Source organism: Panthera uncia, chromosome C2 (genome assembly GCF_023721935.1).
Source record: "Panthera uncia isolate 11264 chromosome C2, Puncia_PCG_1.0, whole genome shotgun sequence".
NCBI lineage: Eukaryota > Metazoa > Chordata > Mammalia > Carnivora > Felidae > Panthera > Panthera uncia.
In genome coordinates, this window is record NC_064810.1 from 6,986,208 (window position 1) to 7,009,762 (window position 23,555).

Here is a 23,555-nt window from a genome sequence, read left to right on the forward strand (position 1 = left end):
AAGAGAGAGTTTAGTCAAAACCGGAAGCAGTTTGGTGACAGATTTTCTAACAAACAAAGGCAAAAGGAAAAGGGAAGAAACTTCTTAAACTACTTCAAGAAGAGCTCCAGGGGCACGTGGGTGGCTCAGTTGGTTAAGCGTCCAGCTTCAGCTCAGGTCATGATCTCACAGCTCATGAGTTTGAGCCCCGCGTCAGGCTCTGTGCTGACAACTCAGAATCCGGAGTCTGCTTCAGATTCTGTGTCTCCCTCTCTCTCTCTGCCCTTCCCCTGCTCACACACACACTCTCTCTCCTTCAAAAATAAATAAACATTGAAAGAAAGAAAGAAAGAAAGAAAGAAAGAAAGAAAGAAAGACAGACAAGACCCAAACCAGAGTCTCCGTGTCCAAAAACCTGTTAAATCTACTGAAACCGTTCACTGACCATATTGATTTTTTGGGAAAGCGAAGTTCTCAGCTGAACTCCCAGCATTTCTTGATTTTAGAGGGAACTACTTTATGTGGGTGTCTGGACATCACCCTCCACTGAAGCATGGAGAAAGTGATCTAGTAACACACCCAACCTGCCCGACAGGTATTGCCTCTACCTGGATGGCTAATTCATGAGTCAGAAAACACCTCTGTTGCCAGCCTGGCCTTTCATTTCATTCTTGAACTTGTCAGACTTGGGATGCTGAACAAATTTTAAAATTCAGAAATATGGAACATCGCAAAAACAAGTCCCTCACTACTCAGCTTTCCAAAAGAGCAGATGTCTTTGTGCATAAACTCGTATGTATTGAAATGTTTATATAGGCAAGAAGGAACTCTATAATAATATGACACCACTCAAGCTGGGTCTGTATAACCACAGGAAAATCAGACACTGAAGCAGCTGTGAGGGTTTCAGAGCATCATTGGCCAGTTCAAAACAAGTTCCCAGTTGTGAAGTACTCTTTCATGAATTAGAGATCGTTAGACCCAGCCTTAGTCAGTCTGTCAAAGAGATCACAAAGTCAGGATGTCCCTTAAGCTTGCCATTGTTATATCTTGCTGAAAATAAGTCGTTTCATTTGCGTATTTCTCTTTGGTCTACATGAAACCCAGGACTACAATAACTAATCACTTCACACCATATTGTGTAGAACTGTTAGTCAAAATATGGTTCAGGGCTTATAACGTATGTGAATGTAATATATATGACCATGATAGCATAAAGGAGGTGGAAAGGAACGAAGCTATGGTCACCCAGATGGTAACTGGAATCTACAGGAACAAATGTAGCAAACAAGAAATGAAACATTAAAAAAAAAAATCGATGACAACAAAGCCTTGAAATATACAGTCTCTGTCCTTTCTGATCTTAGCTTCCTTAAAACAGATGAAATTATATAAAGTCAAAATTACAGCAGTTTACTGTTGGGCTTACAGAAAATAATATGTATAACAATAATATTACAAAACAAGGGAAGAGGTTGGAGCTTTGTAAGAGAAAAGTTACTATATCTCACTGTTATTAAGTTAGCATGTCTAAAGTCGATTTCAGTAAGTTAAGGCATGTACCATAAACTCTAGACAATAACTTACTCTAAGCCTAAGAAAATTACTCAAAAACAAAGGAAAAAAGTCACTGGAGAAATTAAAGTCTTACACTAAAAATATGCATTTAATGCAAAGGAAAGTAGTGAAGAGAAACAGAGGAACGAAATGTGACACGAGATATGTAGAAAGCAAAAAGTCCAATGGAAGCTACACATCCAACCATACCAATAACAATATTAAATGTGAAAGGATTAAACAGTCTAATCAAAAGGCAGAAATGGTTAGATCAGAGAAGAAAACATGATTCAGCTCTACACTGTCCACAGGATGCGAACTTGAGATCCAATAATACAAATAGGTTGATGGGGCGCCTGGGTGGTTCAGTCAGTTAAGCGTCCAACTCTTGATTTTGGCTCAGGTCATGTTCTTACAGTTGTGAGATCAAGCCCCCTGTCAGGCACTGGGTGTGGAGCCTGCTTAAGATTCTCCCTCTCCCTCTGCTCCTCCCCAGCTCACGCATGTGCATGCATGCATGCTTTCTCTCCCTCTCTCTCTTTCTCTAAAAACAAAACAAAACAAGGCAAAACAAATAGGTTGAAAATCAGAAGGCTGGAAAAAGATATGCCATCCTAACAGCAACCAGAAAAGAAACTACCAATATCAGGCAAGGTAGATTTTAAGAACACCCCCCCCAAAAAAAATGTTACTAGAGATAAACAGGATATTTTATAATGATGAAAAGCATCAACTGATCAGAAAAATATAGTTGAAAACATATAGGCAACTAAAAACAGTGGCCCAAAACAGATAAAGCAAAAAACTGACAGAATCGAAGAAGAAATAGGCAATTCAACAATAACAGCTGAAGACTTCCATATCCCACTTTCCATAATGTATAGAACAATTAGGAAGTAGGTTAAAAGGATATAAGACTTGAAAAACACTACAAACAAACAAGAACAAACAAACATTTATAAACCACTCTACTCAACAATAGAACAGATATTTTTCTCAAGTGTACATGGAACGTTTCTCCAGATAGACCATATGCTAGGCTTAGTAAACTTCAAAGGTTTGAAATCATGTAAAGTATATTCTCTGAACCACAATGGAGTGAGATTAGACATCTGTAATAAAAAGTAGTTTGGGAAATTAGCAAATATGTGGAAATACACAGTACATTCTTAAATAACCAATCAAAGAATACATCACAAAGGAAATTAGGCAATACTCTGAGATGAATAACAACTAAACACAACATATCAAAACATATAGGATACGAGTAAAGCAATGGTTCTAAGGAAATGCACATCCATAAACACCTACATTAAAAAGGAAAAATGATCTCAAATCAATAACCCAAACTTCCACCTTAAGACACTGGAAAAGTAAGAGAAAACTAAAGCTAAAGTAATCATAGGGAGTAAATATTAAAAACTTCAGCAGAAATTAATGAAACAGAGATCAGAAAGACCATGTAAGAAATTAATTAAATCAAAAGTTTATCCCTTGAAAAGATCAACGAAATTGACAAGCTTTGGCTAGACCAAGAAAAAAAATAGAAAACTCAAGTTATTAAAATCAATAATAAAAGAGCAGAGCAGTCATCACTGCTAATCTTATAGAAATAAAAAAAGAATAATAAGGGAATAGTATGAACAGCCTTGTGCCATGGACACACATTACATGGACAAGTTCTTAGAAAGACGCAAACTATCGCGAGGGTGCCTCGGTGGCTCAGTCAGTTGAGCATCCGACTTGATTTCAGCTCAGGTTCATGATCCCAAGTAAAAAGATTAAATTACTAACTTAAAAACTTCTTGTAAAGAAAAACCCAGGCCCAGATGACTCAATGATTACATTTGACCAAACATTTAAACATAAATTAATAGCAACTATTCACAAAGCATTTGAATAGAAAAGGAAGGAACAATTCTCAGCTCATTCTATGAGGCCAACATCACACAGACACAAAAAGCAAACAAATACATCGTAAGAAAACTCTCCAAACTACAGACCAATATCTTTTCTGAATATAGACCCAAAAATCCCTCAGCTAAATACTAGCAAACTGAATCCAGCAATATATAAAAAGGATTATCCACTATGACCAAGTTGAATATATCCCCAAAATGTAAGGCTGGTTTAACATCCAACAATCAATTAATGTAATACACCATATCAATAGAATAAGGGCAAAACCACACATCATTTTAAAAGAACAGAAAAGGCATTTGAGAAAATCTAACACCCATTCATGATAAAAAATATATTCAACAAACTAGGAAGAAAATAAACTCTCTTCAACCTGGTAAAGGACATCTACAAAAATATCCAGACAACATTATACTTAACGACGAAAGAGTGAATGCTTCTTCCCTAAGATGGGGAACAATACAAACATGTCCACTCTTTTTTAAAAATGTTTTTAGGGGCGCCTGGGTGGCTCAGTCGGTTAAGCGTCCGACTTCAGCTCAGGTCACGATCTCGCGGTCGTGAGTTCGAGCCCCGCGTCGGGCTCTGGGCTGATGGCTCGGAGCCTGGAGCCTGCTTCCGATTCTGTGTCTCCCTCTCTCTCTGCCCCTCCCCCGTTCATGCTCTGTCTCTCTCTGTCTCAAAAATAAATAAATGTTAAAAAAATAAATAAATAAATAAATAAATAATAAAAAAAAATAAAAATGTTTTTAAATGTTTATTTATTTTTGAGAGAGAGAGAGAATCAGAGCATGAGTGGGGGATGGACAGAGAGAGAGGGAGACGCGGAATCCGAGGCAGGCTCTGGGCTCTGAGCTGTCAGCACAGAGCCCAAGGCGGGGCTTGAACTCACAGACAGTGAGATCATGACCTGAGTTGACATCCGATGCTTAACCGACTGAGCCACCCGGGCCCCCCAAACATGTCCATTCTTGATACATGTATTTAACACTATGTTGGAAGGTCTAGCCTGGGAAATTAGGGAAATAAAAGGAAGAAAATCCAGCTAGATTATAAAGGAAGAAGGAAAATTATCTCTATTTGCGTATGGCATTGTCTTATTTATAGGAAACCCTAACGAATCCACTAAAAAATTACAAGTTCAGCAAGATTGCAGGATATGAGACCAATTTACAAAAATCAATTATATTGCTATATGTTAGCAATGAACAATCTGAAAGTGACATTAAGAAAACAATTCCATTTATAACGAGATCCCAAAAATGTTTGGGAGTAAACTTGACAAAAGTAATGTAAGACCTGTACACTGAAAACTGCAAAAAGTTGTCGAAAGGAATGAAAGGAAAGCAAAATAAACGAGAAAGCATTTCATGTTTGTGGACTGGAAGACTTAATATTGTTAAAATGGCAATATTCTTCAAACTGATCTACAGATTCAATGCAATGTCTATTAAAATCTCAGTTGGAGGGGGTCCCTGGGGGGCCCAGTCAGTTAAGTGTCCGACTTGGGCTCAGGTCATGATCTCGCGGTCCGTGGGTTCGAGCCCCGCATCCGGGTCTGTGCTGACAGCTCAGAGCCTGGAGCCTGCTTCCGATTCTGTGTCTCCCTCTCTCTCTGCCCCTCCCCTGCTCATGTGCTCTCTCTCTCTCTCTCTCTCTCTCTCAAAATTAACATGAAAAAGAAAAGCTCAGCTAGCTGTTTTTCAGAAATTGTCAGTTTCTATGAAAGTCCAAAGGATCCAAATAGCTGAAACAAGATTGAAAAAGAATAAAGCTGAGCAGCTCAGGCTTCCTGATTTCAAAACTTATTACAAAACTACAATAAACAAGAACATGTAGAACTGGCATAAGGACAGACAGATCAATAAAATAGAATTGAGGCCCCAAATAAACTTTCACATTTGTGATCAATTAATTTCAACAAGGGTGCCAAGACAATTCAATGGGGACAGAAAAGTCTTCTCAATAAGTGAGGCCGGCACAACTGGATGCCCGCTTGCGGAAGAACGAAGTTGGATGCCTTCGTTACATTATACAAAAAAATTAACTCACAATAGACTATAGAGCTAAATGTAGGAGCTAAAATTATACAGCTCCTGAGAGGAAACATGAAAGCAATCCTTTGCGACCTAGGGTTAGGCAAAGCCACGAATATGACTTTAAAAACACAAGTAATAAAAGGACAAAAAATAGATACATTGGAGCCTAATCAAAATTGAAAACTTTTAAGTTGTAAACCACACTGCCAACAGAGTGAACAGCCAACACACAAAATGGGAGAAAACATTTGCAAATCATATACCTGCTAAGGGACTTGCGTCTATATAAAGTCTTTTTAACAACTTAATAATAAAAATTTTTTTTTAAAAATTCCTGATTGATCTGAATGGACATTTCTTCAAAGATAAGCAGCTGGTCAACCAGCACATTGAAAAGATGCTCACTGTCATTAGTCATTAGAGAAATGCAAATCAAAACCACAATAAGATGCTACCTGCCACCCACGAGGATAATTATAATGAAAAAGACACGGAAGGGAGAAATTGGAACCTCATACATTACTAGGAGTGATGCAAAGTGGTTGCACTAGTTCAGAAAACAGTTTGGCTGTTCCCCGAAACGGGAAACATGGAGGTAGATGATCGAGTAATTCTACTCCTGGGTCTGTGCCCAAGAGAACAAAAACATACATTCCCACAAAAACTTGTACATGAATGTTCAAGCAACACTATTCAAAATAGCTGAATGCCATCTACTGATGAATGCATAAGGAGATATAGTTTATTTACACACCACACCATTCGTCAATAAAAAGGGATGAGGTCTTGATACGTGCTACAACATGTATGAACCTTGGTAACATGATGCTGAAAGAAACCAGGCACAAAAGGTGGCCTCTCGTATAATCGCGTGGATATGAAAGCCACACAGTAAGGACAATTCTATACAGATAGCAGGCATATCTGTGGCTGTCGAGGGCTTGGGGGGCAGAGACGGTGGGGGCGAAATGACTAAAGTGGATTAAAATGTGACATTTGGAGGGTGAGAAAAGTGTAAACTTGATTGTGGTGATTGCACAAGCTCGAACACACTAGAAGTCATTTCATTACACTCTCCAAAGAGGTGCATTTTTTTTTGTATGTGAATTACACCTCAATAAAGGGGCTAAAAAGTCGAATCCATGTAAATCAGTCGTGTAGTATGAGTTTTGGTTTCCTTGGAGGAATCATTCATTATGGTAGCGTTTTTCAGTGTTTCCACTTGTGATATTTTGAGCTAAATCATTATTTGTTGTTGGGGAGTGTCCCTTTGTCCTGTGCATCCCGGGATGTTTAGCGGTATCTTTTGCCTCTACGCACTAGAAGACAGCAGCGTCCCTTCCCCCCAGTTACGACAACCGAAACGATCTCCAGACATTGACCAATGTCCCTTGGGGGTGCAAAACAGCTCCCGGTTGAACCACTGTATACAGTGCTTAGTAGCAGTAATTGTACAAAATCAACACTTCAGCTTTTATTAATCCGTTAGGCTGATAGAAGCTTACATACTTGCCCCTTGTTTCTTACAATAAAACTAAGGAATAGAATGTTTTTGCTACTTTCAACTTTTGTCCTGGAGCTCCAGGGGCATCCAGTTAGGAAAACAGTCTAGGTGCAAAATTATAACTTGCCACAGAGGAGTGCCCGCACCGTGCCTCTATTTAACTACCATACTCGGTATTGTAATTTAGCAGGGTCTAATGAAGTGTTGAATTTGCTTGCCACCCATTTAATAGACAGTCTTCTTAAAGAAGAAAGGATCTGGAGAAGTGAAATGCCTTTGTTTTTATGCTATTACTGGTAATAGAATAAATATCATTGCTATCTATGCAGAGTAAGAAAAAAACCAAGCAGGACTCCGTGGAGATTTTACTTAAAATGTTTCACTTGAATTTACTTGTTTTTGGTAACTTAGCCAAGGGAACCTCTCAATCGGTATTCAAGGAGTTCCACCAAAAGCCCAGTGATCGGAAAACATGAAAGTTGATTTCCAAGGGACGCCACAAGGCATGTGATCGATTCTACGGCTGCTTCACACAAAGCTAAAAAGGAACGGATGAGATGGGGCGCCTGAGTGGCTCAGTCGGTTAAGCAGCCGACTTCGGCTCAGGTCATGATCTCGCCGTCCGTGAGTTCGAGCCCCGCGTCGGGCTCTGTGCCGACAGCTGAGAGCCTGCAGCCTGTTTCAGATTCTGTAGCTCCCTCTCTCTGACCCTCCCCCGTTCATGCTTTGTCTCTGTCTCAAAAATAAATAAACGTTAAAAAAAAATTAAAAAAAAAAAAAAAGGAACAGATGAGAAAAATAACTATCTTGAAACCCCAGGAGAGGCCAGAAGCAGAACTGTGAGTCCTGGAGAAAAAAAAAAATGAGAAAAGTGTGATGAATGTGACAAGAGAGTGTTGAATCAGTCACCAAGAAAAGGGAACGTGTCACTTTCTCACAGAGTTGCAGCAATAGAAGCAAACAAGGAAAGCCGTGAGCCCATGCGATGGGGAAACGTCCCGGGTTTTATGCTCACATCCTCATAAACACATTATTCGCCACTGAGGAGCACTGCCATTGTCATGTACTCACTTTATGCTATGAAAATCGGAGGTCTCACATTGGCTGACTTTCCCTCCACAGCAAAATCATGTAGTCTTTCCATAACTGAGCCCTATGCTAATGCAAGACCTCCCCCCGCCCCGCCCCCACCACCGAGTCCTCTGGAACATCTACAAAGGACGTTAAGATGGGGGGTGGGGTGGGAGGTGGTCTGAGAATCGCGTTCCGCCTTTCCACGTTGCCCCAGATCAGCCGGGAGCACAGCCAGGATTTTCCAGCTCGTTTGTTTCATAGGGATTTCTCTCTTATCCTGTGCTTACTTCTTTCAGTCTAAACAATTCAAAGAAATGGACAGCACCAAAGTCACGCTCCTGTCCTTCCCTCGACACTCACAGTCTGATCTGAATATTTGGCAACACTTTTAACCTCTCTTGTGACTAAATCCTACCCTGGGCTTTTCACCTTCAAGTTCTGCCCGGTGTCTCCTGCCGTGAGCCTCCAGTTCCAAAACTCCAGACGATCTTGGCCACGTGTTAGGAGAACAGGAGGCATCCAGCCACCAAGCTACCTGTTGCGAAAAGCCATTCTGCACCCTTTTCTGCTTGGACACTTACCACTCCCACTGGTCCTGTTCTGTTCTTCTGGGAAGTCCCGGACTCCGGTGCTGAGGGAAGGACAGGATGAGGAAGGCTTCCACGAAGAGTGTGTGTGCACGCTGGATGTGTGTGCGCTTCACCTGGCCGTGTGGCTCTCTGTCACTACGTGTGGAGTGTGACGTAGAATGAGAACTTAGATTCGTCTAAGTGAAGGCACCAGGGTCCTGGGTTTTAAACATCTCCGCAGACTAGCTCGTCTCACACGAAATTTCTTCCACATCCTTGGAGTTGACAGGAATTGGACAAGCCTTGGTCTTACCACAACCCAGCGCATTGGGCAATCCAAGGGCGGGACTCTCTCTCCCTCAACATGGGGTTGCCAGTTCAGTAGGGCCTGAAGTTCCTTTTCTGAAAAGGAAAGTCCATGCTGTGGCAAAAGCCAGTGAACATGGTTTTTCGTTTCTTATGTTTTGTATTTGGGGGGGGGGGGGAAGAGGGAGGGTCACTTTTAATCAACCCAAGTGAGCAAAGAAAAAAAAATAGGGTTTTACCATCAAAGAAAGAACCACCTGGTGAAAAGGTCCCATAAAACGTAGGCTTTGCCCCACTTTGGATATCTCCCTGTCTTTGTCCTCTTTTCTTTTGTTCGGACAATCACTTTTCCTTTTTCTTTTCTCTTTTTTCTTGTTTTGCTTTTGAGAAAGTTGAACAAAATTTAAATAGAGTCGTGTTGGCAGACATTTTCCGATGTCGTTTGGGAGAGATTAAGGTATCAGCTTCCCTGACCGTCTCAAACTTGAGACAGCCCCACCTCTCCGTCAAAACTCTCCTTTTAATGAGAAATGGTTCTTCTCTTCCTTCTGATTCTGTGCCACACTCAGGCCATTCTCTGGAACCTGGTTGTATTTACGCCATCTACTGGGTGTTGGTGGAACTGCATTTGCTGGACACAGTATCCTGGTTCTGTACCCATAGCTTCCAAGAAAATAAAGGTCTCGGCCATGAGGAACGCTTTAGGAGACACAAATACGTAATTCATCATTTAAAACATCAAGAGGGACACCTGAGATGTTCATTGTTTTAAGTTTATTTATTTTGAGAGAAACAGAGACAGTGTGAGTGGGGGAGGGGCAGAGAGCAAGGGAGCCCGAGAGAATCTGAAGCAGGTTCCATGCTGTCAGCACAGAGCCTGATGTGGGGCTGGGGCTCATGAAACTGTGAGATCATGACCTGAGCCGAAACCAAGAGTCCGACGCTTAACCGGCTGAACCACCTGGGCGCCCCGAGATGTTAATTTGATTTTTAGCAGTATTTTTTCAGAAGAGGATGTGTTCCGTATTTTAACACGTTAGTTCTTCTTAGTGTCGAATCAAAGGAAACATCCCTGAGATCAGCGTGGATAATAACGTAGGTCAGCTTTTAAATGTGGGTCTTAAAATATCAGGGTGTGTGGCCAGCACAGTGACAGTCTGGATAACCGGAAAAGCCTTGGGCTACAAATATTTAAAAACACTGCATAGCGTTAAAACGAAAGAAGAAGACGCGAGTAGAGGTACGAGAAGCATGTGACCTGATGCTAAAGCAGTTGGGCATAGAATGGATTTTAGTTTTGGAAATGTAGGAGGCTAAGGTTTCAATACCCAGACAGGGACAGACGTTGAGGTCCTGGAGCCAGACAAAGCAAGAGTGGGAACTGAGACTACCCCCCATTTGGGCCGGATCCTGAAAGCTGACCAGAAAATCACCTACCCATTAGTACAGGGTTACAACAAGGGTTACAACTATCTCCTTCCACCCGGATTTGGGTGTAAAGGTAGAAATACCCTTAAGAATCCAGTAGCATAGCCCTTTCCTATCACAAAGTTAGGGATCCAATTTGCATCCCACTTTGTCCAGGAATTCCCTGGCAAGAAATAAGCATAAAATGTGTTCCAAACCAGTGTGCCCCTCTGGAATCTTAGGAGATAAACAAAGATCAAAACCTCTTTTGAGAAACACTCTGACAACCCAGACCACATAGAAAGAAAGGAAATTCCAGGGACACCTGGATGGCTGAGTTGGTTGAGTATCCAACTTCGGCTCAGGTCATGATCTCACAGTTCATGGATTCAAGCCCCATGTCAGGCTCTGTGCTGACAGCTCAGAGTCTGGAGCCTGCTCTGGATTCTGTATCTCCCTCTCTCTCTGCCCCTCCCCTGATCCTGCTCTGTCTCTCTCTCCCTCTCTCTCAAAAATAAATAAACATTAAAATTTTTTTTTAAAAAAGAAAAAAGAAAGCAAACTCCAATGAAGATTAATTCCTATTAAAAAAATTAAAATATACAAAGACATCATACACTCCACAAGAGGGCCAGAAGGCACATAGTAAATAGGAAATTAGAATTCCATTACCTGGGATATAAGAAAACAATTGAAAGAGAATATAAAATGAATGTGTTTAAAGTGATGAAAGATACAGGTTTAAAAATGCTAGTAAAAAGGAATAAAAAGATTTAATGTTTATTTATTTTTGAGAGGAAGGGAGGGAGGGAGACAGAGAGAGAGAGAGAGAGAGAGAGAGAGAGAGAGAGAGAGACAGCATGAGTACCAGTGAGCAAAAATGCAGGAGGGTCAGAGAGAGAGGGAGACAGAGGATCTGAAGTAGGCTCCACGCTGTCCGCACAAAGTCCCACATGGGGCTTGAATCCATGAGCCATGAGATCATGACCTGAGCCAAAGTCGGACACTTAACCGACTGAGCCCCCCAGACACCCCAGAAAAAGACCATTTAAAAAACAAGTTATATCTTTGAGAAATAAAATATAATTCCTGAATTTAAAATCTTAATTGGCAGGCAGCACAACAGAAGAGATATGGCTGAAGAAAATATTCGTGAACTGGAAGACAGATAGGAGAAAATTACGAACAATGCAGCAGAGACATAAAGAAATGGAAAATGTGAGAAGATAAACAACTGTAACATATGTTCTACAGGTGTTCCAGAAAGAAAATAGAAAAAATAGGGAAGATGCAAAATTCGAGGAAATAACTACCGAGAATTTTCTAAAGCAGAAGAGAAAGACAAATACCATCAGGTTTCACTTATTGTGGAATCCAACCAAACAACCACACAAACACAAACAGAATCAAACACAAAGAACAAACTGGTGGATGCCAGTTCAGAAAAGCCCCAAAGTGGAAACAACCCAAATGTCCAACCAACCCGGATGTATTGATGAATGGATCAATAAAATGTGGTCTACTCATGCAACGGAATCTTATTTAGTCTTAAAAACGGACGCAGTACCACTACATGACGTGATGTGGATGAACTTGGAGAACATTACACTAAGTGGAAGAAGCCAGTCACAAAAAGCTACACGACGTACGGTTCCATTTGTATGAAATGTCCAGAATAGGCAAATCCAGAGGAACAGAAAGCAGATTCGTGTTGTTCTAGGGGGGGAGGGGAGGGGAAAATGGGGAGTGACTGCTAACGGCGTCAGAGTTTTGGGGAGAGATGAAAATGTCCTAAAATTAAATAGTGCAACAGATGGCTGTACAACTCTGTGAATGTAATAGAAACCACAAAAGCATATGCTTTAAAAGGGTGAATTTTATGGTATGTGAATAAAGTTCAATAAAGCTGTCATTTTGTTTTTTTTTATTTTTTATTTTTTTAATTTTTTGAAATTTTATTTATTTTTGAGAGACAGAGAGAGTGCAAGCAGGGGAGGGGCAGAGAGAGAGGGAGACACAGAATCCGAAGCTGGTTCCAGGCTCCGAGCTGTCAGCACAGAGCCCGGCACGGGGCTCGAACCCACGAACCGTGAGATCATGACCTGAGCCGAAATCAGACTCTCAACGGACTGAGCCACCCAGACACCCCAAAGCCGTCATTTTAAACAATCTGGAAAGGTAGACAAACTTTCCCTACATTTTCAGGTTTCCAAGTTGCTCATCTGGGATTCACCTGTAACTTTCTGACATTTCTCCTCCTCTAGTTGATTTGAGGTTGTTTACTTACCACCTGGTGGAGCGAATATTAACGCCCCTCCCTCTTCTGGCCTCTGCTCTTTTGCTCTCCTCCTTCCTCTATAAAACGGTCTTGATAATTCCTGATCTCGCCCAAAGGAACATAGAGACCAGCTTGCCATTTTCCACAAAAAAAAAATAAATAAATAAAAATAAGCCCTGGTTGGATTTTGTCTGAAATTAGATTAAATTCATAGATCAACACGAGAATGCTCACCTTTGAGAAATGAAGTCTTGCCATTTGTGAACATGACATGTGTCCCCACCCAGAACTCCTGTGTACAGCGTCGGTAGTTTCTTGTTTGTTTTTTACTTTTTCCACAAGGACCTGCATGCTTCGATGTCTTTTATCGCATACATATATTCTATCTATACATATACATATATTATACATACTGTGTTTGTATGTATAGGTATATGTAGGCACATGTATATGCATATATACAGAATTGATTCTCATTATTCACAGATGCCATATTTGTAAAATTTCCTACTTTCTAAAATGTATTTGTCACCCCAAATCTAGACTGGTGATGCTTTGTCTGTCATTTGCAGACACGCACGCACAAATTGGTGAAAATTTTGGGACGTCCGGTTTCGATCTTCTCAGGGGAGGTTAAGGGGGGTAACACCCTGCCTTTTTGCCTCAGCTTTTGCACTATAAACAAGTGTCCCTCTTTCAGTCTATTTAGTGTGACATTTCCCACACTCTCGTACTTTTCGTGGGCGATGTCACTGTTTAAAACACCTCCCACCCCCAGCATGGTGCCGAAGTGCCCGCGGTGTTCCTACGCACAAGAAGGCCATAACGTGCCTTACAGGGAGAGTATGTGAGTCAGATAAACTTGGTTCAGATAAGAGTTATGGCGCTGTTGGCCATGAGTCAATGTTTAATGAAATGATATATGCTAAACAAATATGAAATCGTGTATCTTTAAACAGAAACGCACATGAAACAAGTTTATGCATTCACCTACTGATGACATCATTGTGACCACAGGCTTGTGGGACTCACCTCGTATTTCTCTAGAAGCAATGGCTCAGGATGCACTAATTTAGTTCATGGTGATTTCGCAGGACATGAGTACTGTGAACAACTAGAATCAAGTGTGTGGGAGTATACTTAAATACGTACATATGTATAATTTGAAATATATATAATAAAAAACAGGGGAATCTTACCGTTTTGTAAAAGGAATATTTTGATTCATTGAAATGAAATCTTTTAGGGGCACCTGGGTGGCTCAGTGGGTTAAGCGTCCAACTTCAGCTCAGGTCATGATCTCATGGTTCGTGGGTTCGAACCCAGCATCAGGCTCTGTGTTGACAGCTCAGAGCCTGGAGCCTGCTTCCGATTCTGTGTCTCCCTGTCTCTCTATTCCTCCCCCACTCACACTCAGTTTCTCTCTCAAAAATACGGAAACATTAAAAAAATAATAAATGAAATCTTTTAATTATTTCTTGTAATTTTTGTTTTCTCTGTAAAGGGATGTAATTTACTTTTTTGTAGGAGTCTTCTCCCCGGCAAGATTGCTGAGATACATTTTCTCTAAAATCTTCCATGGAATAATTGAACAGAAGAGTCAGAACCCTTCCTGGTTTTATAGGAAATGCCTACGAAATTTCACTACGAAGTATCATATTTGCTTATGATCAGTATCAGATACCTGTTAGATACATCCTATCACTTCAACTTCATTAGTAGATTTTCTTATGAAGGAGCACTAGATTTTTTGTTGAATTAATTTTCTACATCTATTAAATGATCATGTTTTTCTTCCTAAATCTGATAATGTGGTGAAAAGATAATAGATTTTCTTTTTTTTTTAATTTTTTAATGTTTATTTATATTTGAGAGAGAGAGAGAGGCAGTGCAGTGTCGGGGGGGGGGGGGGGTTGTGGAGGGGCAGAGAGAGAGGGAGACACAGAATCCGAAGCAGGCTCCAGGCTCCGAGCTGTCAGCACAGAGCCCTAAGCAGGGCTCGAACCCATGAACCGTGAGATCATGACCTGAGCCAAAGTGGAACGCTTAACCCACTGAGCCACCCAGGCACCCAGAGATAATAGAGTTTCTAAAGCTAAACCGCTGATACAGTCCTGTGATAAATCCTACTTCACTATGATATATTTATATATAAGTTCTATTTGGTTTGCTAACTTTATTTGGATTTTCATATGTAATATCGCTTGTTTCTGTTAGTTATCCGAGCCTTCTCGTTTCCTTCCATGTACTTCTCTGGCTTTGTTATCCAGGTGTTTTTTTGTTTCTGTTTTTGTTCTTGCCTCATAGAGTAAGTGGTCAGACTTACCCTATCCGTTACTCTTCTGGAAAAGTGGTATGGAAGACGAGTATCCCTTTCTAAACCATGTGATGATGTGCCTTTCTCACATAGAGACAATCAGTTGCATTTCTTTCATTGTTCTGGGTCTATCTGCATTTTCTCTTCAGTCAATTTTGGTAACTTATTTACAAAAATACTACACTGTGACCTCCTTACGGTGAGTCGTGAAAGACACCTCTGTGGCTTTCTTCTTACTTACTCTCGGGTCCCTCGCTCTGGGCGAAGTCACCTGTCGGATCATGAGGACACTCAAGCAAACGGATGTATGAAGAGGCCCACACGGTAGCGAACTGAGGCCTCCTGCCAACAGCTGAGTGAGTGAAGCATGTGGAAACAGACCGCCCAGCCCCCCTCGCACCTTCAGCCGCCTCTGTGCCGGCCGGCACCTTGACCGCAGCTCCACTGAGATCCGAACTAGAACCGAACAGCCGAGCTTCTCCGGAATTTGTTTTGGTTTTAATGTTTATTTATGTATTTTTGAGAGACAGAGAGACAGAGAGAGACAGAGAAGCCCAAGCAGGCTGTCCGCACTGTCAGCACAGACTGTGCGGGGGCTCGATCTCACGAACCGTGAGATCATGACCTGAGCCAAAATCAAGAGTTGGACGCTCAACCGGCTGAGCCGCCCAGGTGCCCCTGGAATTTCTGGCGCGCAGAACTTGTGAAATAATAAATGTTTGTTGATTCGTGTCCCTATTTGGGGGGGGGGGTAATTTGTTATGAAGCAATAGATAACTAATAGAATCATATCATTGTGAAATGAACCCAAGAAAGCATTTATACCAAAATACACATATGCTCAGCATTCCGAAAAACTCAAAGAAGTATAAGTAAGAAAAGCTACGTTACAATTTTTACCCACCAAATTAGCAAAGATTTAAACAACCTATTTCATGTAGTATTTTTGAACTCTCCCTCGGTGATCACAGGGCCACAAATCAGCACAATATTTCTAAAAAGAAAGTGAGCAGGTACCCCAAAAACTTAAAACCGATCTTGAAACTGATCTCTTCAGGAAGTTCCCCTTAGGAAATTGTGAAATCACTCAATCGATTCATTTATTTATCAATAATTTAAAAATTAAAGATAACGCCGAGAGGAAATACATCTCAACACAAACGGTGATTTTTACAAGGTGGTTCAGGGGCTGTGTCTTTAGAAATTTCTGCCTTTTCCCAGTTCTGCTATAATGTTATTTCATGAACAGAAAAAGAAGCAAGTATTCATTTTCAGTGAAAACAGAAAATGGTCTGTATACAAGCATGAAATGTGAAATTGTCAGGCTGTTATGAAGTCAAGAAACATTCAAGTCAGGCACAAATGCACAGGGCCCCCACCCCCTTCCTGGCTTTTTAAAGGTACACCCTTCTAGTCATCTCAAGGCTCAACAAATAAAAGCTCAACTCAAGGGAAAATGAATTATGTGCTTCATCTGTGCAAGGAACTTGGACAGGAGGGAGCCACTCCCCTCCCATGGGGGAGATTTTATTTTCCCGGGTTTCAGATTAGGAAAAGGGAACTCGGCAAAGGCCTGTAGTTATCTCAAGATTAGGTAGAACTGGGAGTGACCTTGGAAACTCTAAAGACGGGGGTGGAGCCCTTTCCAAGACCCACAGACCCGCCCGGGGCCCTAAATCCTGCAGGAACGCCTCCTTTCCTAACTGCTGGTGGCCGAGGGCTGCCTCAGGACAAGGGGAAACTTGAACCAAGTGGGCCTGAGGCCCCTTCCTGGCAACTTGCAGGTGTCCGTCACCCTACCATCACTCGACTTTATGCTCCAACATCATGGGCTTCTAACGCTGCTTCGTGCAGATTCCCATTCCTGACCCCCAACTTGCGCCTGGATTTATAGGACGTATTTTGCCTTCCTGCTTTGACTCTGAGCATGCCATTAGGCACAGGCAGCACACACAGTGACTCTTCACCCCCTGGTCCCTTCGGGCTGCCTGCCCAGCTCGGGTCCCTCTCTCCAAGCTTCCCCCAAGCCCGCCAAGGGGGCTTGTTTCTAAGATTTAGAGAGTCTGAAGGAACAATAAGTGAACATTGTTTGCAGGCACATTTAGGTGGTGCCCAGGGCTGTCCCCTTCCATCAGTGTACATGCACGTGCATGCACACAGGTGCACGTGCACACACACACACACACACACACACACAGGGAGTCCAGACAAGAAGCCCTGTGTTACTCCGCAGGCAGAATAAATGGGCATGACTTCTTGGGAATGAGTCTTTCCAGTAAACCTCCGTGTTTCAAGCGAAGAGAGCGCACCCAGAGTGGAGAGGATCACATTGAAATGTGTGCCCTTGAGAAAATCTCTAACGCCCCTGATTTGGGGCAGGGTTTCCTAGTATTTGGGTAACAGTAACCACGTAGTCACATGTTAGAATCCCAAGCCTAATATCTGTTGCTTTAATGGCTTGCTACCAAATCTGTTCCAGCAATGCCCTGGAGCAGTGAGAACACCCCACCCTTCCTCAGGCTACTGGGAGTTGAGCTGTGGTTTTGCAGGACCAGGCGAGGTCCATCATGGTGCCAGTACTGACCTGAGGCCGAAGGAGCCAATGGCTTCATCAACTGGTCACACTGGGAAAAACTTTGAATGAAGGGTGCTCAGTATCTCTGGACGTGAAGAGGGACAGTCACAGGAAATAGATCAGGTACCTTACGATAGGTGGGAAATTTCACCTCCTAGTGAGGGCTAAGAATGATATTTCTTTTGGTTTCCTCTGAGGTGACAAGGAGATTTCTTTTTTGGGGGGTGGGTATCGGCAAATGTTTGAAAAATTAAATCATGGCCTCTTAAGGATGATTGCTGTTGTCACTGGTATCATATTCTTAGGTTAAGATGGTTCAATGGGGAAAGTGAACTCTTTGATCATTTGGTAATTGAATTTTAACCTTTTATCGGACAAGACCCAGAGGCAAGATCTAAATATCCCTCCAGAGATAGGGTTATAATTTGTTTCCAAGCTCAGACACAAGAATAATATAATTATTTTTTTTCAATTTTTTTAACGTTTATTTATTTTTGAGAGAGAGAGACAGAGCATGCGTGGGGGAGGGGCAGAGAGAGAGGGAGACACAGAATCCGAAGCAGGCTCCAGGCTCCGAGCTGTCAGCACAGAGCCCGACGAGGGGCTTGAACTGACAGACCGAGAGATCATGACCTGAGCCAAAGTCGGACGCTCAACCGACTGAGCCACCCAGGCGCCCCAAGAATAATATAATTATTATTAAGTAATGATTTAATAAGAGTCACACTAAGGAGAAAGCTGGTGAAATCAGACTCTGAAAGACCATCTGGGGCTCGCCTGTCGATTTCTTAGTTTGTTGCAAACATCCGGGTTGAGCTTCAGTTTCTTTGTGACCCTGTTGGGATAAGCTGCCTTTACTGGAACCCCATAAGTCGCTAAGGAGTTGTGGGGATCCTTCACGGGGCTGTGGGGACACTGATGAGAGCTGCTTGTTCAGCCACTCAAGACAAAGAGGAGACACAGGTACAGGACCAGGTGCCATCCCCAGCCACCAAAGGCACAGGGAGGCACGGCTGAGACAGACCCAGGGAGAAAGACAGAGGCGTTATGGGCTGAATTGTGTCCCCAAAAGATGTTGAGGTCCTCAGTACCCATGAATGTGAACTTACTTGGGCACCGAGTCATTTGGGTGCACAAGATGAAGTTAAGATGAGGCCATTATGGTGTCCCTAATCCAATATGACTGATGTCCTCATAAAAAGGGGACATTTGGGCACAGAGACCAGGACACAAGGAGGGAAGACAGCGTAAGACAATGTGAAGATGCAAGGACAAGATGGACAAGGACAAGGAATGCCTGAGGCCATCAGAAGCCAGGGAAGAGGCCTGGAGCAGATCTTCGAGGCCCTCAGAAGGAACCCCTCTGATACGCTTCATCTCTAACTTCCGGAACTGTCAGATGGTAAACTTACTGTTCAAGTGACCCAGTTTGTGGGCACTTTGTTACGGAGGCCAGTAGCTCCCCCACCAGAGGCCTCTGGCCGGGTAGATGAGGTCCGCTGATGCGCCCTGGGAGTCCGCTTACAAACAGCTGGTGTCCCGGCCACTGTGCTGGGGCTCATGCCTGAACGAAGGACGGAACCTCGGGAGGAGTGGGGGTGCTTTATTTGTGTCACGTAAGCTCCTTCCTAGATGAACAGAGCGGGGCACAAAGGCACACGTATTTGTTTTTGTCATTTTATCGTGTATTTATCCAAGGTACACCATTATTGTACCCTGTCTGAGAAAGCACTTAATAGATGACCTTCCAGGAAAAATCGGGCTCGTTCAGTGCCCTGTGCAGGCATCCCCTTAGTGATGGTCACTGAATCACCCCCAGAGATCATTAAGTATCTTCTCTGCTCTCAAGAAAGGATTCATAATGTATTCATTTCAGGATATAAAGAGCTCCAGAATCACATCTCTGGGGGTGAGCCTAGAAATCTCTAACCTCTAACCGTGCTCCCTTCTCTCCCCCCCTTCGCCTAGGTTACTGTTATAGACAATTCGATCCCTCCTCCTGGAGAAACACTGTTGCAAATGACTGCTGAAAGTGTATGGCTTTACCTCCGTGACATCAGCACTTTTGTAAGCCATGCAACCTCAATAGGCTAAAGCCAATGATATGAATGTCTAACTGTGGAACGCTGGGCTTTGGTGAGTTGGATGATGGGGACATCTCAAATAGTTCCTCTGCTGGGCTGGGCTCATTTGTCAGTTGCTGGGTAGGAGTTGTTTTTGCATCTTTCAGTCTGTGTGTTCTTCTGATGCCCAAATATACCAGGTGGTCCCCACAATGGTGACTGTCCGTCCAGATCAGGGGGCACGGTGGGGAGAGACGACACTCTGTGCAATGAGTCATGAAATACTGACATTTAATTCCATGTAGCAAAGCCACGCCTGTGTCTGCGGAGAATGTAACCTTATCACGTGCAATATAATGTAACAATCTGGGGGATATTGAAGAAAGCAAACAGCCCTGCTAAGCATGAGTGACGCCTTCGTGGCTGATCTTTTGCCACATGGTGACTCATTTCTTCACAGGCAAGTAGTGAAAGCCCAAACCGCAATGACATTCAGCGGAGAAAAATGTTAATTAAAATGTTGCGACCCATTGATTTCTCTTTTCTGTAAATCGATCAGTCTATGTGGAGCAAAGGGGCACCTCAGACCAACTCTAGAATTGGGTTGGAGATTCATTTTTCTTGAGGAAATCCCCTTCCTCCAAGCCTTGAAATTATGGCCAAGGAGTCCATCAATGAATATTCGTTTTTCCACGTGTGTGCGTGTGTGTGTGTGTGTGTGTGTGTGTGCTGTGGGGTGGGTGGTGTTATGCACAAAAATTACCAGTGAGTTTTTTCCAGTAACCTAGAATATTTTAAAGATGCTACCCAGGGTGCCTGGGCGGCTTAGTCAGCCAAGCATCTAACTTTGGCTGAAGTTATGATCTCGTGAGTTCGAGCCTCACATTGGGCTCTGTGCTGATGGCTCAGAGCCTGCTTGGGATTCTCTCTCTCCCTCTGTCTCTGCCCCTCCCCCACTTGCACTGTCTCTCTCAAAATAAATAATTAAACTTAAAAAAGAATTTTAAAGATGCTACCTAAAATCGAGCAAAAAAAATTTCTTGGAGGTGCGGGCCATAGCAGTGTTTAAATGACATAAACTAAAATGTCAAAGGGTATGAAGGAACAGCACTTCCACTTATGTAGAGCGAAGCATATTTCATTTTTATATCTTTTACATATTATATGTTTTATAATGTTATGTTTTACCAAACATATTGCACTTTATATTTTATTATATTTACCTATAATAAAGCTTACATTTTATATTTGTGTCCTGCATATTTTATATGAAAACAAATATAAGTATGTTTCAGAGCAGGCCGCAAAGTTCATATAAATATTTTAGAAAAAAACTCTAAGTTTCAAAGAAGTATGTTTGCGATGGGTGTCCTAGGCATTCAGCCCCTCGGATAGTACAACATAAGAATACAATCGAATTAAGTGGAAAAGCATAAGACAAATATATAGAGAGCAAAACACAATTTTGTAGAAAAAGAAAAAAATATATATATATAGATAGATATAGATATAGATATATAGATATCAGAAAATGGTTATTTTTCATGGAGAATTGAGTCCTTTGGGTGATTTTATTTTCTTCTATATGCCATGTTTTCATTTCTCCTCTTTTCCACTAAGAACATGTATATTACTTACATAATCAGAAAAACAAATAATTCCCTGACAAATTTTCCATGCAGTTTCCTATTTAACTGCTTCTGTAAATCTGTTTTCTACATGATGTTATGAGCTCCTGGTAAAACCAGGAGCAGAGGTTTTCAGGATGCAGCAACACGGATTGCCAGGGACCATCATTTCCCGCCTCCAGAGCTGCTGTCCTGCTCCCCCTGACGATCTGGCTCCCCAGCTCTGTTTGCATTATTCCCAGCAAACACTCCTCTAGCTAGCAGAACATTCGCGTACGCATGGCTTTTCTCGTCGTAGAGTGAGCCATGTTAATTCCATGGGACTTGATGAGACCGTCTTGGAAATACTTGCTCTGGTGTTTCAAAATAACAGTGTTTGATCTCTTTTAAGGTTTCCCACCGGACGACGGGACTGCAGAGTTCAGGGCACGTCTCCCTTTGGCAAGGTGTAAAATGTGAGCTTGCCTGGTGAGTTAGTGGGAACCCTCCGGATTCTGGTGCCTGTTAGTCATGCCAGGTGCCACATCCTGACTCTCTGCACCCAGGGAACTTGCTAGAAGAAGCGGCAGTGGTCCTCTTTGACTGAGGCGTTTGTTATAAGGAAGGTACACCAGGGACAGCCTCCTACTTTAGAAAAGACGGTTAAAATCGGTTGGAAAAACAACTTCTTTTCTTGCCTCCTCTTGAGATTTCCATGAAGAGTGTTTATTCTTGGAGGATGGGGATGAAGGGAAAAGATGTTTCAGATGTTGGTGTGGGGCTGGATGCTGAGATTGCTGGTGTTCAGCTTGCGATGAAATTGTACAAGGCACACTTTTGGAAGAGCTGTTTAATCCCTCCTAGGTAGGGATCTTGGTACCAAAAACAGGCTTCCTCATTGGTATTTGTGACTAATGCTTTGGTAGTCACCACTTAACTTTTTTCATCTCCAAACTTTTTTAGAATGACTGTTTCCAACGATTCTTTAGAGCGGGACACTGACAGAGATGATTCCCTTTCATTTGGAGGGGATGAGCCCAAGCACAAAAAAGAAGGGGAGTTTCTGGGCGGACTTGACCACTTAGATCACAGCCCACCCCTTCTCTTCCCAGGTGATTCATAGGGTTGCGCCCCCACCTCCCCCCAGGATGGCTGAGCACAGAGCCTACGCACTGGCCTGAAGTTCGCAGCGACGTCGGCCCTGGCATTGCAGCCTGGGGCCAACCCTGTTTCAAGAGCAGAGTCTCCCAAGAGTAGAGAGGAAGCCTGACACCTCCAGGTACATCTTTCTCCACGAGAGGCTGCAAGCCTGCTGCACGATGCACATTATTTCTTCGGTCTTCTCAACCTGACTTTGAAGTTGACATTACAGGTGAGTAAACTGAGGCTCGAGAGACTAAAGGAAGAACCTGAAGTCACGTTGGTAGGTGACAAAGGGGATTCAACCTAGGGCTGTTCTGGAGCCTGGCTATTCTCCACATATCCTGCTACCTTGTTGTTGTTGTTGTTAATTTGCTTTATAAAAAGAAATAAAAGGAAACAGTCAAGGACCAAGGCAAGAGAGGAGCTAACTGGGCAAGAGAGTTGGTTTTCTTTTACGTAAAGATTAAATTCTGAAGATTCTTCTTTGTCCTTTGAAAGTTAAGAGCTTTCTTTTTTTTTTTTAACTTTTCAATGTTTTTATTTTTGAAAGAGACAGCATGAGCAGGGGAGGGGCAGAGAGAGAGGGAGACACAGAATCAAAGCAGGCTCCAGGCTCTGAGCTGTCAGCACAGGTCTCAATGCGGGGCTCGAACCTGCGAACTCTGAGATCATGACCTGAGCTGAAGCCTGAGCCACCCTGGCGACCCTGGCAGTTAAGAGCTTTAAACAAAGGTATGAACAAATTATTCGTACCTGTGCCCCAACCAAGTGCATACAGGACCAGAGCAAGAAGAAAAACAACGGGCTGTTTCCTCACCTGTACGGGAAGCTGCCCATCCATGTCTCGCAGAGCAAAGCTCTCCCGAGACCAAGCCTGGAAGAGATTCGCTGCTTACCAAGCACCCAAGTTACTATTTTCATCGCTGCTGTTTTCACAAACTCTGGCCCTTGCATAGGTGCATCGAGAAAGGCAGCCAGAATTTCTTCTACGTGACTTGAAAGTGAAAACCGTTCACTTGGTTCCTCTGGGCAAGTTGTCCTAATGGATCAAGACTGAAAATATACAGTCTGGAGGTTTTGTTTTTTTCAGTTGATCAAATACGCAAGTAATTAACTTTTCCTTATCTTAGAGCCAAAATAACTAGAATGAGGTTGAACAGAAAAATTCAGTGATTCCGAATAACTCGGCAGGCAACAGTCCTCCGTGAGCAACAGGG

At 42.6% G+C, this 23,555-nt stretch overlaps 1 protein-coding gene across 8 annotated transcripts in view; it reads right to left on the bottom strand.

Annotated features, from left to right (window-relative positions):
* Positions 1-9,004, bottom strand: part of KCNJ15 (potassium inwardly rectifying channel subfamily J member 15) — a 77,261-nt gene extending 68,257 nt beyond the window's left edge. For 7 of the 8 annotated variants that reach the window (XM_049629251.1, XM_049629248.1, XM_049629249.1 and 4 more), the window contains exon 1: positions 8,655-9,004. The gene's annotated coding sequence lies outside the window, so the exon portion shown is untranslated. The remainder of the gene's footprint in view (positions 1-8,654) is intronic. The other variant, XM_049629250.1, reaches the window with a different exon arrangement.
* Positions 9,005-23,555: the final 14,551 nt, after the last annotated feature.